The 16,470-nt window shown below is 40.8% G+C and overlaps 1 long non-coding RNA gene across 2 annotated transcripts; it reads left to right on the top strand.

The window, feature by feature from the left end:
- Positions 1-871: 871 nt before the first annotated feature.
- On the top strand, positions 872-15,983 carry LOC121900738. Of its 2 annotated transcripts, none has more exons than XR_006097052.1 (3): positions 872-3,082; positions 15,142-15,340; positions 15,835-15,983. It is a non-coding gene; the product is annotated as an uncharacterized LOC121900738 (long non-coding RNA). The 2 variants fall into 2 exon arrangements; XR_006097078.1 differs by lacking the exon at positions 872-3,082 and adding an exon at positions 13,761-13,802.
- Positions 15,984-16,470: the final 487 nt, after the last annotated feature.

The following is a 16,470-nucleotide window of genomic DNA, read 5'->3' on the forward strand; positions in this document are numbered from 1 at the left end:
GTACAGTTGGTGTGTGCGTGTTTGTGTGTTTGAGTTAATTTGCGTGTGAGAGTGTGTTTGTGTGTGCCTGTGGCTGTGAAAGTGGGCTACTGAGGGGAGGTTTTTCTGGTTTCAGCTTGCCAGTGAACGGCATCTCTGTAGCAGTGCCAGGGCCGGACAGGCGGTTGAGGAGGGGAGGGAGTAAAGGAGGGGAGGGGGGGGGGGGATGCTGGGGGAGGGGTCAGCGGTTGAGTTGGCGAGAGATGGACATCAAAACAACAAAGGACAGCGGGGGCGATAATCCCACCTAATGCCCCCTGTCTGCCCCATGTCTGCAGTGGCTCTCTGGTGAGTGGCAGATTGAGTGCACTCATGCAAAAGGTTACTTGGGTGATCAAGTGCTCTTGTCAGGGGTGGGGGCAGTACAGGCTGCCTGTCTTCGGTGGCCGCTGTGGGCCCTCGTTCGCTCAGAGCAGCAGAGGCGACTGCGTTTTTATGCCGCTGATTCAGCAGAGCTCGGCCCGCCTTGTCGTCCGTGGTCATACATTATGTAACAGGCCCTGTACTGTCTGGACAGTAAGCGCTCGCTGATTGGGATGCTCTCAGACACGACACAGGGGTCAGTCAGGGATGAGACTGCAGTCCAGTTTGGAGAATTATTGATCCCTTGGCTCGATGCGTTCTCTGTCTTCATTCTCTTCTCCATCCATCCCCCTCTCATATTAATACTATAGGAAAGACTAAAAGTCTACAGCCATGCTAGCGGCTCTGTGCTTTGAGCTAAATGCTAATAACAGCAGGATAACATACAGTAAGTAACATTTAGTATTCGACAGTAGATGAAAATTCAGGAGATCACCAAAGTTATGACAATGTGATAATATGGGTTTATTGAGAGGGAGACATAAATATTGAATGTACCAAATTTCACGGCAGTTTATTCAAAATTACGGCAATCCATAATAAACATCGCACTCTAAACTACAAATGTCAACATGACAATGTCATTTTTAGCGTGATTTGACACATCAAACTGAATAAAAATATGTTTTTCAAGTAAAAAACTTAATTTTTTTTACCAAATCCCCACAGCATTGTTGTGTTTCTGTGTTAAGTAGCAACTGAAGTTATTAAAGTAAGAAAATCACATTACATCATCCCTCTTTGACAGTGTCAACATGATTTATTTTAAATATATTAATAGGTTAATAGGTAATAGTTTTGGAAAATGCTCAGCCGGCTGGGGCATCTTGTCAGAGGTTTGTTTGATTGACATAAGCTGGTTATGCCAGTTACCAGTGTTACATCGTACAGACAGAAACAAAGTAAACAAACCTGTAGCTACAAGTCATGGACAGACAGCGTGTTGCCAACAGGGATTTTGAAGAGCAATGAAAAAAAACAGCATCTAACAGTTCCAAATTGACATTTTCAGGTATATTTACATTTTAATGTGCTGCAGCTGAGCATCTAATTAGCTATCTCACTGCTAACTGACATTAGCGGTGCACTTTTCCTTGTTGAATGTTTGTTTGATGCTTGTTCAACAAGCTAAGCTGCAGGACAAGACATATGTTCATTTTTGTAAGTTACATACGAAGGACACTTTAGCAGGAAAGCTAATGTGGGTTGTTGTCCAGAGTCCTGTGTTGTGTAGCAGGATGCAATCAGGCTCAGTGTGACGTCAGCTCTGATATGATGATAGAAACCCTTTTGGTTGTAGATTTTCTTCTCAAAAGAGAACACAGGACAAGTGATTTACAGAGCAGATATGTATACTGTAGTAGACAAAAAAAGAGTTGGAGTTTAAAATCAACAGGAGCATTGTGGGAAATGTAGGACAACATAGAAGTTGATATAGTTTGAGTGAAAATTGATACAAAGAAAATTGGCATAACAACATGGTTCTTAAAGGACAACAGTGTCTTCCTAAAATACTTGCTTGCTGTATGTTAGAACATGAAAAATTGTCCAGATATGGAGTCTGAGTGTGTGAAATGTTTTTAAATGCACAGGATGGAGCGAAGGGACAGACAGCTGCTGAGTGCCGGGAGCAGAGCTGGAGCTTCTGGACCAATAGCAGAGTTTATGTTTTCAACTTTGAGCAGCAGCAACAGTGAGCGCTCAGTCTGTTTCCGTGGCTACTAGCTAGGCAGGCTGGGGGGGGCGGGTTATATCGGTTTATATGTAGCAAACATCATCATGCAGAAACCTACATCAGGTCACATGGGGAAAAAGATTTTAGAAGGGCTTGGGAAAATCAAAAAACAAACAAACAGACAAACCAAAAAAAAAAATAATAATGAAAATAACTACTGGACAGAACAAACATCACAGACGGATATATAACGGTGTCAGAATATCTGCTGCAACCTGAAAATTGCCACATTTATGTGTTAATAAACAGCTCATATTAAGCCCAGAGGACATGAACCCACTCAAGAAAGAAATGATTTCCATTAGCACATAAAGCTGCTGGAGATGGAACTGCTTCACCACATGAAATTGTTGTCATATTGCAGGCTCATCGGCACGACTACTTTAATAAAAACACCTTTTTTTGTGGATATGTAAATTCTCTGTAGCACGGCCGACTCTGTCGAGGTGAGCTTAACTCGAGGATTTTAAACGCCTTCTGTGAGATAAAGGAATTTTTAGCTGAGGGATCTGAGTGAAGGGTTGGCAACTGTCTTCACTGGACGGCATTCAAGTTGTGTTTAATCTGCCCGTGTGAACTCCACCGCCGTGGCCATCTGCTCACTGACACAAAAGCAGTGCATCAATACAATTCTGTGAATTTTCTGTGACATTTCTCACATCAATACCAGTTATTTCAGGCTGATACGGTATTTTGACTATGACTGACAACAGTGCTAGCTTGTAAAAGCTCAGTTTGATGATCAGTACTTCAAGTGATAACAGGAACATAATATTTTTTATATGTCATCAAGTCAACAGGACTAAACCTACTGAGAGTAACAAGAGTTTGCTGAGGGAGGAAAGCAACATTAAGGAGTAACTTAACCCCTGAAAATATTGTTTTTTGTTGACTTCCAGGTTCAGTGCCTCACCTTGCTGCAGTGATGTACAGGAGCACTTCCAGGTCTGTCAACTTTTTCCCTCTTTCATTGTTGTCAGTTTGAAACGACTTCATATGGCCCATTTACTTTTTATGACTATCAAAAGCACATGATGCAAATGATCTTTCTACAAAACCATATATTCAAAGAGCCACCCTTGATACTGTATGTTTTAAAAGAAAATATGGTTAAAAGTAAAACAAGTACACAGTTTCACCCAACCTGACAGCTACAAAAGTAACATATTGTACTAGTTCCACTCTCAAAATTATACACATATTTAGCATGTCTGTGAGTATCGCTGTAAGTGACAGAAGGAAAATAAAGATAAATCCACAAAAATCAATGATGTCACAATGAAAAGTGGTGGGCTAGTTCTCCTTTAGTTGCCAAAACAGAGACAGAAAACATCCAGTTGTATTCTACGAATATAAGACATCAGCTGTTTTTGGGGAACACAGTTGTCCTGTTTGGAAAGTTTCCCTGAGATACTATTAATCCCGAGAGATGAGAGTCCTCATCCTTAAAGCCTTTTCTCTCGTAAAGGTGAAATAAAACCATCGAAGCAGAACGTGAATCCTACATTCATGTAGCTTCATCAGTCACACACTCACACTCTTCTGTCAGGCTCTTTAAAGTGGTCAAAATAATTTTTTTTTTGTCTGTTCTTGCTGTTTATCATCTGTGACAGCGGTAATTCTTGACCGCTTGACAGACAATCGGTCCTCGTGTGTTTCTGCTTGGACTTGTTTTCACTCGTCATGAATTTAGAAACTCATGGAGGTTAAACTGAGCTAAGGAAACACTTGTAGGTTGGACAAACTCTGAAAGACTAAGACACTCGCTAGCCTAAAAACATTAAAGTTACAAACAACCCATAATGCAATGCTCTCTGTAGGAGCCTCTCCATTCAAATAGAAAATCTGATTTTGTGAACACATGATTGTCTAGTCCGCAAATATAACAAGACCCACACGTTTTAAAGGGAAAATTCACCACTGTGAATATGATTATTTCTTGAAAGTAGGTCACCTATGTAATAGAAATGTGCCATTATTTTTTAAATTGGCACCCTATGACTAGAGAAAACTGGGGAAAAAGGCTGTAATTTCCCCGTACTGCTCTGAAGGGGGGAATCCTACAACATGCATTGTGTGTGGTCCCATCCAATCAGCTACTGATGGTGTGTTTACAGAAGGTAGCGAGTACGTTTCCCAGTAGAGCAACTGGTTAGCGGAGACTAAGTATTATATCGCTTCACTGAGGGTTATTTTCATTTACAAAATGTTTTTCCTCATCGAGTCTGAATATATCGCACCGGTGTGCAAGGATCATAAAACAAACGGCGCACTGGAGTCATGTGTTATGTGGATCAGTGCAAACTTACCAAGAGTTGCACACAAGCCAGAATACAGAATACTGCCAGAGCTGCTGGTGGGCAGTCAAAAAACTCTGCTGTCTTCATGTCAGCTTGGTTTGGGAAACAATCATGGACGAAGGGGTGAAAAACTGCAAGCAAAGACTGTTTCTTTTACCTGTTTTGGAGGACGAGGAACCAGGACTAGATTGTGCTCAAACTGAATGCAGCTGCATAAATTACAGGTAACACACAGTCGCTGATGTGATGTTCTGTATTCAGAGTTGGCAAAGTCCGATATAATATTCTGTCAGAAAACAAAGTCAGGTTTACCAAAGCACCACAAAGTTTGACTCTCTCTGACGGTCGATGCTGCAAAAAGGAACAAGGACAAGATCCCTCACTGGCCTCCCACACCTGAACACAACAATTGTATATGTTGCAATGCGCAAGAAGGTCAGAGATACCTCTACCAGGAAGTGAAGTCCTGTGGTGCTCATAGAGATACTTACCAACATGCCCATATCACAAAAACATTATCTCAAGTGCCTCTGTCAGCCCATTAAATGAATGTGATGCTACATGCAGTACAATAAGTTTCATGGTTAAATCTTAAGGATGCTCTATTAGATTAACTAGGAACTTTTTTTGGTTGTAGTTATGTAAAAAGTCAAACTTTTTAAAGACATAGAGGCTTACACACTTTACAGGCTGCCATAATCACGTGTGACTCTTTTTCTACTCTGACGAAAGACGTGTTGTTTTTGGCACATATTTGACTGCTCCTCGCTGCACGCAAACGTTGCCTCACTCATATGCAAGCAGTTTTTCTTGAGCGAAGGGGTCGAGTGACCTTGTGCGGTGACGCGGGGCTGTGAGGAGTCAGGGGAGCGGTAGATTCTCACTCCGGCCACGACTCTGTGACTTTGGGTCGTAACTCCAGAAAACAGAGCGGCGAGAACATTGCAGCCGTGTCCTTGATCAGTAGCTCATCTCCACCCGGCGCGGCACACCGGCCCAACGTGCTGTGGCACTTTATGGGGGATCGAAGCTGCTCAAGTTTAATGTGTTTGTGGCTGTCGCAGCTCTGATAAAGGGCGCAATACATAACACAGAGTAATAGAGGAGGACAAGCCAATCAATAGCCAGAGAGGCCGTTTGACCCGCGCTTAAAAATGACAAATCTCCAGCCTTGCATGACTGAGAGTGTCTCTCTGCTTTCAGCCGCAGCCAACAACGGCCTGCAGGGACAGCGTGGAAAAATAACCAGAGTGGACACAACGGGACTCATTCACAAACAGAGCGTACGCACAAATCTGTGCTTAAACCGGGAGTATCAATATTTTAAGCACAAATCCGGGATTCATCAATATCTTCTTACCTGAATTTGCTCTCACTCTGCAAACAAATTTAAAACTGCCTTAGACCATGTGTACGCACAAATCATAAATGTCCAACAGTCTTAAAAAATGATATAGTCAATATTTATTCAATGTAAACAGTATATTAGAACCACAGTTATTTAAAAAACGATTGAGCCTAAACATACAACTAATACACAATTTGTTTACTACTTTTAAAATGAATAGCTTAGAAGTTGTAATCCATAAATCACCATCATAAATGTAAATTATTAATATATTAAAATTGTCCTCTTCCCACTTTTAGATGACGATATCTTATTTATCGGAATTCGAATATAGGAATGTGACAGCATCAGATTTAGCCGTGATACATGTAGCTGCTTTCGCTACATCACGAAACACGATGCGCACCTGATAGGTTAGATTAGATTAGATCAATTACAGAGATCTACACATTTGCCAACTTTTTATTTTGTTACAGATGTACTGCGTGGTAGCAGTGCAACAGGATGTATGCAGACTGTATACAGGATTCACAATTGGTTGTGCCAGTGACATGTTTACCAGCCAAATCCGCCGTCTCTGGCTTCTACTTCTGAAACTATTGTTTGCGTTTCAGTAGCAGCAAAGATTTTCCACATTTTTACCATCACTGCCCTCTTTGCAACAGCTCTCTGCACTGCTGCACCGCTCCAACAGAGCTTTCCTTATATAGAGAAATGGGGACGTGGTCGTATGCTAATTACTGATAGCGCCTGTCAGTTTAGAATGATTCTGATTCACTAACATACTCACAGTGGTAAGAACAAAACTGGCCGGTGCACACATGACACGAATCCGACGATACTTTTGCGTGTGCACTTATTTTGTGTGCAAAGTAAGAACATTTCTGCGCACATATTAGTGAAAGAGACCCGATGTCTGTCAGGCGGAAGAGGCTCACAGCTTACAGCCGGCTTGTGCGTGTATGTGTGAAATCTCTGTTTCAGGTTCAATCTTAAAAAGGCCAAACTGGCAGTAAGAGTCTTGTAAGTAAAGACTGGGGCTTCACCTGTGAAAAGAGGCTTTTGTAGAAGCAGCCTCCTGTTTCCTGGCAGATAAAGCACATCTGCTTCACCAGGAGATAACACCATGCATACACTCACACAGCCCCCTCTCACTCTCCGCTCGTATGTTCACCTTTTCTTTACCTTTTTCTCCTGCTTCCCTGCCTCTCCTCTTCATTCATATCTATTTATGTAATTCCCTCATGCTAAAGTGCTCACCTCCATCCCCTCTGCAGATTTTCTCCAGCGTTTGCTCTCATTTTCTTTCCTCTCTCTTTCCCTCGTTTCATCTCTGCCTCATCTTTTCCCCCAACCCGCCCGAGGACCAGCTGCTCCACACTGACACTGTCTTCTCTGTTATTATGTGTTTGTGTCGTTTGTCCTGAAGTGACCTGTCCTGTAGATTACCCTGCCCTCTGTCAGGGTGCGGCCTCTGGGATTAGACCGCTAACCCCACGGGGTCGTGTGTGTTTTTGCTCGAGGGCATCCGGATAAATGCCTCCGAGGGAGCTACCTGCTGTTGTTTGACTTGCTGAATGAAATATGATTATTTCTAGACAGCTAATAATGAATCTATGTGCTCAGAGTCAAATTACCTGTCAGTCCTGTTTCTGTTTGCCATCAACAATTAGGGAAAAAAAAACATTTGCATCTATCAAACTTGACAAATTAAAGCATGTTGAAATGAAATATAGATTGAAATAGAACGAGGTTTATACATTTAATTTAACCTCCAATCAGTTCAGAAGGAAAAATAAAATCTTTATTTATTTTGTGCTTCTGTTCATCTTTTAATTCCTTGGTTTTTCCATTTCTTGGGCTTAGAACACATTTTTTCTTGTAACTTTTCCAATTTTCTTAATGCTTATATGATAATGAGATGGACATAACATTAGAGGAGCCGTCTAGTCTGTGGCTAAACTGAAAACACTGGTAGCTTAACTCACTGAGCACCAGCCCTTTTGTCATAAAACTACACCAGCTGGTGTAGGTATGGTTAATCATCCAAATAAGTGTTTGGAGTACAGGTTAACATTTATGCTAATTATGTAATTTTCCATATGTTTCATATTTTCTTCTTTCCCCAACAGCACAAATATTCTTAAACTAAAGAGAGAGAGTTGAAAATATGTTATCCACTCGTCTTCTTGGATGCATAATCATCCATATGCTGCATACTACTGTAGCATCACTGTACAGCTCTTAAAACAGCAGCTAAATCATTTTAGCAGGCAAGCTAACACTAACAAAGTGAGCTAGCTAACGCTACATAGAAGTGAAAACTTTGCCTCTAAAGGCACCGTGGACTTGCTTCCAGGACTTTGTATGTTTGGTATCTGGAATTTCAAAGCAGATATTTTAAAATAGTCTCATCCTGATGTCTTGTTTCAACTGAAAACACATCAAATTAAGGCATCAGAAAAATACTGTGTTGTCACATTAGAGCACCCAGATGTTGACATTTCATGCTTGCAGGATGGAGAGTTTTGTCACTGCTATAACTGAGATAATTAGATCAGTTTCATCCCTGCATCCTCCAGTCTTTAATTTTTTAAAAACAAAATTGTAGTTCAACAATAAACAAAAGAACACTTGTAAATCATTCACTCAACAAAACAAGTACAAAAGCACAGAATACAATGACCTTCTGGTCTATAAGAGTGCACTTGTAATATGAGAATATGTACATAAATTGTTACTGAGCATTGTTACCCTACATGTAATATTTTATCATCTACTAATCAGGTAAACACTGCTGGCCCCTGGACTCTTTGTAATTTAAGAGAAGCACAGACAACAAGCAGAACATGGCAGCCATAATAAATCCTCCTGAGCTGTGGCCACTCTGGGAGAGATTTACTATCGAGTGCATTTTCCAAAAAAACATCCTCGAGTATCAGGGTCTTCCGCTTCCTTTTTATTTGGACAGTGTACAGAGACAGGAAACATGAGAGGAGAGAGAGTGGGGTAAGAAATGCAGTAAAAAGGTCCCCTGCTATAATCAAACCAACAACACTGTAGTTGTGTAATATGCACCTTAAACATCAGGTTATACTGACTGCACAATAATCCACAGCAGAGAAAATATAAAAGTACACCTTCGTCAACCATAAAATTTGACAGTTTTATATATTCTGATAACATTTGAAGTCTTTTCTGTTGTACAACCCCCTGATCACTGCTTTTATAACAAATAAATGTCTTAAATGAGCCTTTCAGACATCCATCTGTTGTCCTGCCTGTTTGCCGATTGATCTGTCTGGTTTATCTAGTGCTCCTCGCCTTAAAAGTGTAATATGTAACTATTCCGCAATAAAATATCTAAAAACAACTAGACTTATGTTTTGTTGGGTTGTGTACTTATTTACCCCAAATGTTTCTTTTCAAACTCAGAGAAATCCGTAATTTTAATCAAGGTAACGGTCCGTTTCATTTGGTCGCCTGTCAATGGTGTCATACACCCGCTACCAAAGAGTATATGTGCACAAGATGATAATCAATCGTGTGCATGCATCGGTGTTGTGGTGGCATCTACCAAAGAGTCTACACATACAAGATAATACGTTGACGTTGTGGTTAACCGCTAGAAACTGTCATAAATGGACTTTTATTGAGTTTTAAGCCACATTTTTATGATAAACTTTTTAGATCTTGGTTGTTTTTTAGTATATCTTTTAGACGGATGAAGGATTTTAGTCATCTGGATCTTAAGTTATCAGAGAAACAAGCCGTGCAAACGTTAGCAGCAGCTCGACTAACGCAGAGCCCCTCACAGACATCCCGTACCCGCCGAACATGGATTTTTAACGTGAAACTGCTTCATTCAGTGTTTTTACCGGTTTTAATCTCTGAGTATGTTTGTTTTGAAGAGGAGGAGACCAATGCAGATAATTCAGCTCCTGGTAAAAACCTACTGAACATCTGGATCTTAAGTTGTCAGAGAAACAAACAAACGTTAGCAGCAGCTCGGTTTGTAGCCCGTCTGGACATCGTGTGTCTGCCGAACAGCGTCAGGAGGAAACCTCTGCAGATAATCACTGCAGCAACACTCATGATCCCACACTACTTCACAACATCATCAAACTCCATCTTTTATTATTGCATTGATTGAGAGACTCCTAGCGGCAGAAATTACATGTTGTGTGTTTAATATGTAGGCCTAACTAGGTATTTTCAATATTTTTATAACATATTAACAATATAAAACCTCCTTTTTTAAGCATGGTGATATGTCTAGAAAACTTTGCTTTATCAGGTCTTTTGCTGATGGAAACATTGAGGAAATAATAAAATCATTTGTTGAGGTTTAACATCGACAAAAGCAAACTTTTATATACTTTATATTCTCTCTCATGTCTCTGTTTTCTCAAAACATCCTTCTCTTTTCCTGCTGCTCCTCCTCCTTTGTGTTGAGTACAGATTAAAGAGGGTGAATCAATAAACTTTTACCTGCGATGCACCTCATGTTCTACCTCGTTGTATTTTAAAAGAGCAGATTCTCAGCTTCAGCTCAGATATTTTTTTTTGGTAAAAGGCTTGACAAAACGATTATGTAATTTGTGAATTTAAGTCCAGTTTTCCTGCATTCTTCCTGCACTGCTCTTGTTTGTTTAAAGGACAGAACAGAAAGATTTTAAGTCAGCTTTAATCATTCTGATGCTAAAATAGAGGCTGTGATGGACATATGGATTCACAGATTGATTTATTTTAAATTCGGAGGATGAAGCGACACCACAGTATGTCTGCCTTGATCTTACTGCCAGCATTTATATTTTGATTTCATAAGTGTATAGGTCGACCTTTATGCTAATGAATCAATGTATTTTCCATATTTTCCTCATTCCTCCAACAGTACAAATATTCTCTGACTGAAATGAGAGTTTAAAACATGTCTGAACAAATAAAGGCTCATTCTGGTTTTCTTCAGTCTTGAGTCATTTTAGGGAATTTATTCACACTGGTTTATTTTTTTAAGAACAGAATCATTCATGCTTTTTAAACATTGCCAGAATAATTGCACAAAGCAACATTTTTCTATTTTTTTTGTCAGTCTCAGCATGTTTGGAAAATGTGAACACTGAGAAACATTTTCTCTTTGTTTTCTCTGAGGAGAAAAGTACTGCGAGGACCGACCACAGAGGGACACAGAGGACATGTCCGATAAAATAAAAGCAGCATCAGAGCATAACATTGATTTGACAAACAAGACAGAGCCAGAGCCATTGATTAGAAAATCCAGTATTAATGACTTTGCTCAGCCCAGCACACAGTGTTATCACTGCAGAATCACAAGAGGAATCAAATCAGACAAAAGCAAACACAGATTGGTTTGAATGACTTTCAGTATCAATAAATTCTCTTAAAAAACAGATAAAAATGATAACATTTCCAAATAGTTTGGCCACGGCGTCACATGTTTAGGTGGAACCAGAGGATAGAGGAATTACAGGTTCACCACTTAGCGCCGTATGTAAATAGGTTTTAGTGTAAATGCAGATACTGCCTGTTTCCTGCTGTGTGATGTTGTGATGGGGGATGGAGAGAGGGTGATGTGTGAAGGGGGGGAGGAGGTGTGAAGGTGGTATTCGGGGGTGGGGGTGGTTGGCGGGGTGGGAGGGGGGAGGGGGTTGAAGGTGTCGCTTGGAGAAGCTCATTCATCAAGTCATTACGGGAGGTGGCTCCTGTGGTATTTCAGCCTGTCCATCAGTGGAGGAGGAGGAAGATGGGGAGAGATTCCCAGAGGAGGACCGAGGCTCGGCCATCCTCCTTCCATCTCTCCAACCCCCCCCCACCCCTCTGCCTTCTACAACTCCTTGCTCTCCCCCCTCTTCCCTCCCTCCCCCCTGCTCCGCTTCTCCTCTGACAGTTCACCTTCTGGCTGCTATTACTCCCCCTTCTTCCTCTCCTCCATCACACAGTCTTCCACTTTATCTGCCCCTTCTATTACATCTTCCATCTCCCTCCAATTCTCCCCACTCTCTCTCTCTCTCTCTCACACACACACACACACACACACACACCATCCTCCCTCCACATTCTCAGCACTTCCCTCACTCTCTCTTCCTTTTTACATTTCTCCCGGGAGGCAGCCCTTGACTCTCAGATGTCCCTTGCATGCCAAAAATTACTATTGACATTTCAATTCAGTGAGGTTTTTTCTCTCACTGCTCTCTGCTGATGCCTTATAGCAGGAGGACATTTACATGTCAATGGGCCAGACAAAAGAGAGGCAGAGTGTGCCCGCTCCTGTGTCCTTAAGACAGTGGCTGTAACACTGAATTTGTGGCTTCTGTGGTGATGAAGAGGCTTTATGTGCTGAACCTCTGGATGAGTAAATGGATTATTAATATACGAAGAGTTAATTTGGCCTACTATGCCACAACATTTTACCAAGGATGAAGTATCATCAGCATTTTTTGCAGTTTGCAGACTATAGCTATATGAAATGTGTTATATTATATCATTTATATAATATCAGTTAGCGACAATTAGCAAAACATACATCTCAGAATTACACATTGCAACAAGAAAAACTGAAAAACAACATGGCAAAAAACTCCAAAAAATAGACCAACACAGTAAAGCTGCTAAAAACTGCATTTGGGACCTATTATGCTCATTTCCAGCTCTATATTCTTATTCTGGGACTCCACCAGAGTAGCTTTGCATGATTCACAGTTCAAAAAACTGCTTATTTATCTTATACTGACCCTTTACGCAGCCCCTCAGTTCAGCCTCTGTCTCTAACAGGCAGTCTTAGCTCCTGTCTCTTTAAAGGGGACCTATTATGCTTTTCCTCATTTTCAGACATATATATAATGTCACAATGTCAGATGTTCATATTAAAAGTGGCCTACATGTCAAATAATGAGGTAAATGTATGTAGCAGTAATCCCTGACTTCAGACTGCTCTGAACACTCAGTTTCCAGCGTGTTTTCTACTTTCAGCCCGAGCCGACGTCAACTCGTTACGGATTTCTTTATATGTACATCTGCTCCATGCACAGTGCGCAAGTGACTGCTCCGCTCTGCTAACATTATAGCATTTTTCCATAGTTTTGGGGGTAGTCACGCCGAGCCATGACTCCATTACTCAGCAGAGCAAAGTATAATAAATAGTTTACCTGTTGGATGTGTGCTGGTCGTCTGCAGCTCTTCATCAAACATCATCGTCACTGTGGCTGTTTCTGCTTGTACTATTCCTCCCTGCATTATTTCTAACTGATCCTGTTAACAGATATCTCCATATGTTGCTCTGTCGACCGGTTTTTAGCACTCCAAACAAAGCTCCGCTAATTCAATGAGGAACATGTTCCACTTCCTGTAAATTCTTCACAATAAAAGTCTACCATTATTTAGTCATTTAAAAGCTTTTAAGCAGTAAAGCAGGAAATGTTGGGTTTGCATCAGCGGTAACTTTACACAACTCTGATACGTAAAGTTGGCCAATCAGAACAGAGTGGGCTCATCGGGAGGGAGGCCTTAAAGAGACAGGAGCTAAGACTGCTTGTTAGAGAAGACTCTGAACTGAGGGTCTGCATAAAGGGTTGGTAAAAGATAAATAAGGAGTTTATTTGAACTGTGAATCATGCAAAGCTACTCTAGTGGAGTCTAAAAATAAAAATTTAGAGCTGGAAATGAGTCTGCCGAGGGACAGCCAGTCAGAGTCGTGTTAAGTTACCACTGATGAAAACATTTCCTGCTCTACTACTTCATATTAAAAGCTTTTAAATGACTAAATAACAGGAGACATTTATTGTGAAGAATTTACAGGAAATGAAACATGTACCTTACTGAATTAGCAGAGTTTTGTTAGTGGCACTAAAAAAAACGCCACAACATATGGAGATATTTGGAGCTCTTTGTTCAGCGGATCAATCAGAAATAATGCAGGGAGAAACAGTACAAACAGAAACAGCCACAGTGACGATGATGTTTGATGAAGAGCTGCAGACGCCCATCACTCTTCCAACAGGTAAACTACTTAAGGATAACGGTAGAGTTTAAGGCACACAAGGATAAAGGCTTTATAAGGCTTTACAACGAGTTTCAGCTCATTGTTTAGCTGTCTAGCTGCAACTTTACTATTTTGGTTCATTCTCAGCGCTCTCATAGCATCGTTTTCAGCTGCAGAAGGCAGCTGCTTTCAACAAAAAAGCTCTAAAAGCCCACTGTACGCTACCTGCTCAGCACCAAACAGAAAACAGACACAGTTAGCGACTAGCTGGTGAACATAGTGGAGCATTTAGCAGCTAAAGAGCCAGATATTTCCCTCAGGAGTTCGTAGAAAGCAAAAACAGAGCTAAAACAGAGCTGAATATTGGACTTCGATTCACCAGCTAGACAGAAATACAACTCCAAATGAATGATAATTTTGCACATATCAACTTCAAAGGTGATGATATGTCAATGTTGTGTTCACAACTTGTTTCTATCGCCCCCAGGTGGCCAAAAAAATCAGTTAATGTAGGCTTAAAGATTACAGTTACTGGATGATGATGTGTAGAGGTGGTGACCCCGTGTCAGAGGCCCACAGATTCTAGCTGTGTCCCTGCTCCTTAAACATGAGAAGGGTCCATGTGCTTCTGGCCTCATGATGCATGACTTCAATTGGTTCCATATTGTCTTTACCATAGAAATAGCCTGAAATGGGCTGTGAATATGAGTGTTCATGCATGCAGGCGTGTGTTTGCATGTTTCCATGTGCACGCCTGAGAATATTTCCCTCACAAGAGGGTTTTTCAGACATGCATCTTCATTTCTAAAACCCTGTAAGGTACCACCACCTGACTGGTCCCGAGGCGCCGCAGCTCCCGTCTTGCTGTGATTATCTTAAAGGAGATACATTGCATATGTAAATGTCCTGTTTTGGAGAGAGCTGGCTGCTGCTCAAGTGAGGGAAAAAAAAGCCCCTCAGCATTGATCTGCCCTTCTGCATTTAGTCTGGGTTAAGTGTTCAGCTTCCATTAGGACTAGATTCATGCAGGGGTTTGTATAATTATGCCAGAGTCAATCCCCATTTCTCCTTAGCACTATCGAGCAGCTGCTTACTTTAATAAAAACACATGTCAAATTGAGGGAGAGGAGCTGCTGAGTATATCTGTGTGTGTCTGTTTTCCAGCATGCGTGCATATTCTTGTGTTTGCACATAATTTGAATCAATACACACAGGAAGGAGGCATTAATGCGACTAACCAGTTGCAGGGGGCAGAAGCAGCAAACAGACCTCGTGCACCAAATGTTCTGTCAATTCCACCATCCTTTCAATCAGTGCAACAAACAACTCTTTCAACATTTGTCTCTTTCTCCCCCAGGACACGATTCCTCCTCTCTGTCTGCTTACTGGAGACCATCAATCTGAAGCTTCTCCCCGTTGTCCTTCTTTCATCATTCTAGTTTTTTTTTTGTGTCTTCCAATGAGAGCTTTCAGGCCTGACCTTTGTGCCCTTGGAAAGGACCGCTGCGGGTAACAAAGACCGCCAACCAATCAGGCATCGGTCTGAGTGGCCTTGGGTATGTGGGCCTCATTCTTAATGACATAAGAAAGCCTGAAATGGATTTTAGGGTAGCTGGTGATTTCTCCTCACATGTACTCACATGCAAGGACATGCATTAATATCCCTCATAACTCTCACTTTAAAGCTGAAATCCATTTTATTTTCTACATAATCAACCTTGTCATTCTACATCCTCTAGATGTTGAGAGTTGCATACTTATGTTTGCTGTGTCATAGCTGTCACGCAGGAAGCACAATTAAGCACTGCATTTACCATTTTTGTAGAGTCATGCGTGTAAGTCAACAGCTAAACATTATTAGAGGATGAAAGGAATAGTTGGACATTCTGGAAAAAATACTCTCATTCACTTTTTTTTCTGAAAGTTAGATGAGACGATTGACACCAGGGTGGTATCAATCTTCTCCTTTAAGTCTCAGCAAGAAAGCCAATAACCACATCTCTCAAATTGTCAAGCTATGTCTTTAACTCTTCCACTTTTGCTATTGCAGTGATTGAAATTAACACGAGGCTCTTACACAAGAAAGAAATATTTGAGGCAGCAAAGAAGCCAAAAGGAGGAAGAGACAAAGCAACTAAATGAAAGGTTTGAGGTGTCAGTATGATTCAAATAATGTGTTTGTGTTTGGATTATTGATTATTATAACAGCTGAAGCCTCATGTTAGCTTCAAATAAACTGTTAAAAAATGTTTTTGCACACTGTACAAAAATATGTGGACTGTGTATTTTGTTCCCCATCACTTACTTTTAATGGCCAGTATGAACAAGAGGAATGATTACAGCAAAAACAACACGTGTCAATGTTCATTTGGCTACACGACTATTGTTTTAGGACATACTTGAAAAATTATAAACCTATCCTTTAAGAGGCCACAGTGTCTATTATAAAACCAAATCATTGTGTTCCTCATGTTCCTGTTTAGCTGTGAACTTCAGCTACATAATGTAATATTACCAGTAATAATGATATTCATTGTGGCACATTCATTCATTTAAAATTGTCTCTTCTCTCTCGAAGGTGAAGGAGATAGCATCTAATACAGTGATTAAACTAATAATTTACACATTGTCACATAAATAAAGGGTCTCTCCTCCACAGTATGAGTGATACAATTAATATCCGCAA

The sequence above is a fragment of the Thunnus maccoyii genome, chromosome 1, assembly GCF_910596095.1.
Source record: "Thunnus maccoyii chromosome 1, fThuMac1.1, whole genome shotgun sequence".
Classification (NCBI taxonomy): Eukaryota; Metazoa; Chordata; class Actinopteri; order Scombriformes; family Scombridae; genus Thunnus; species Thunnus maccoyii.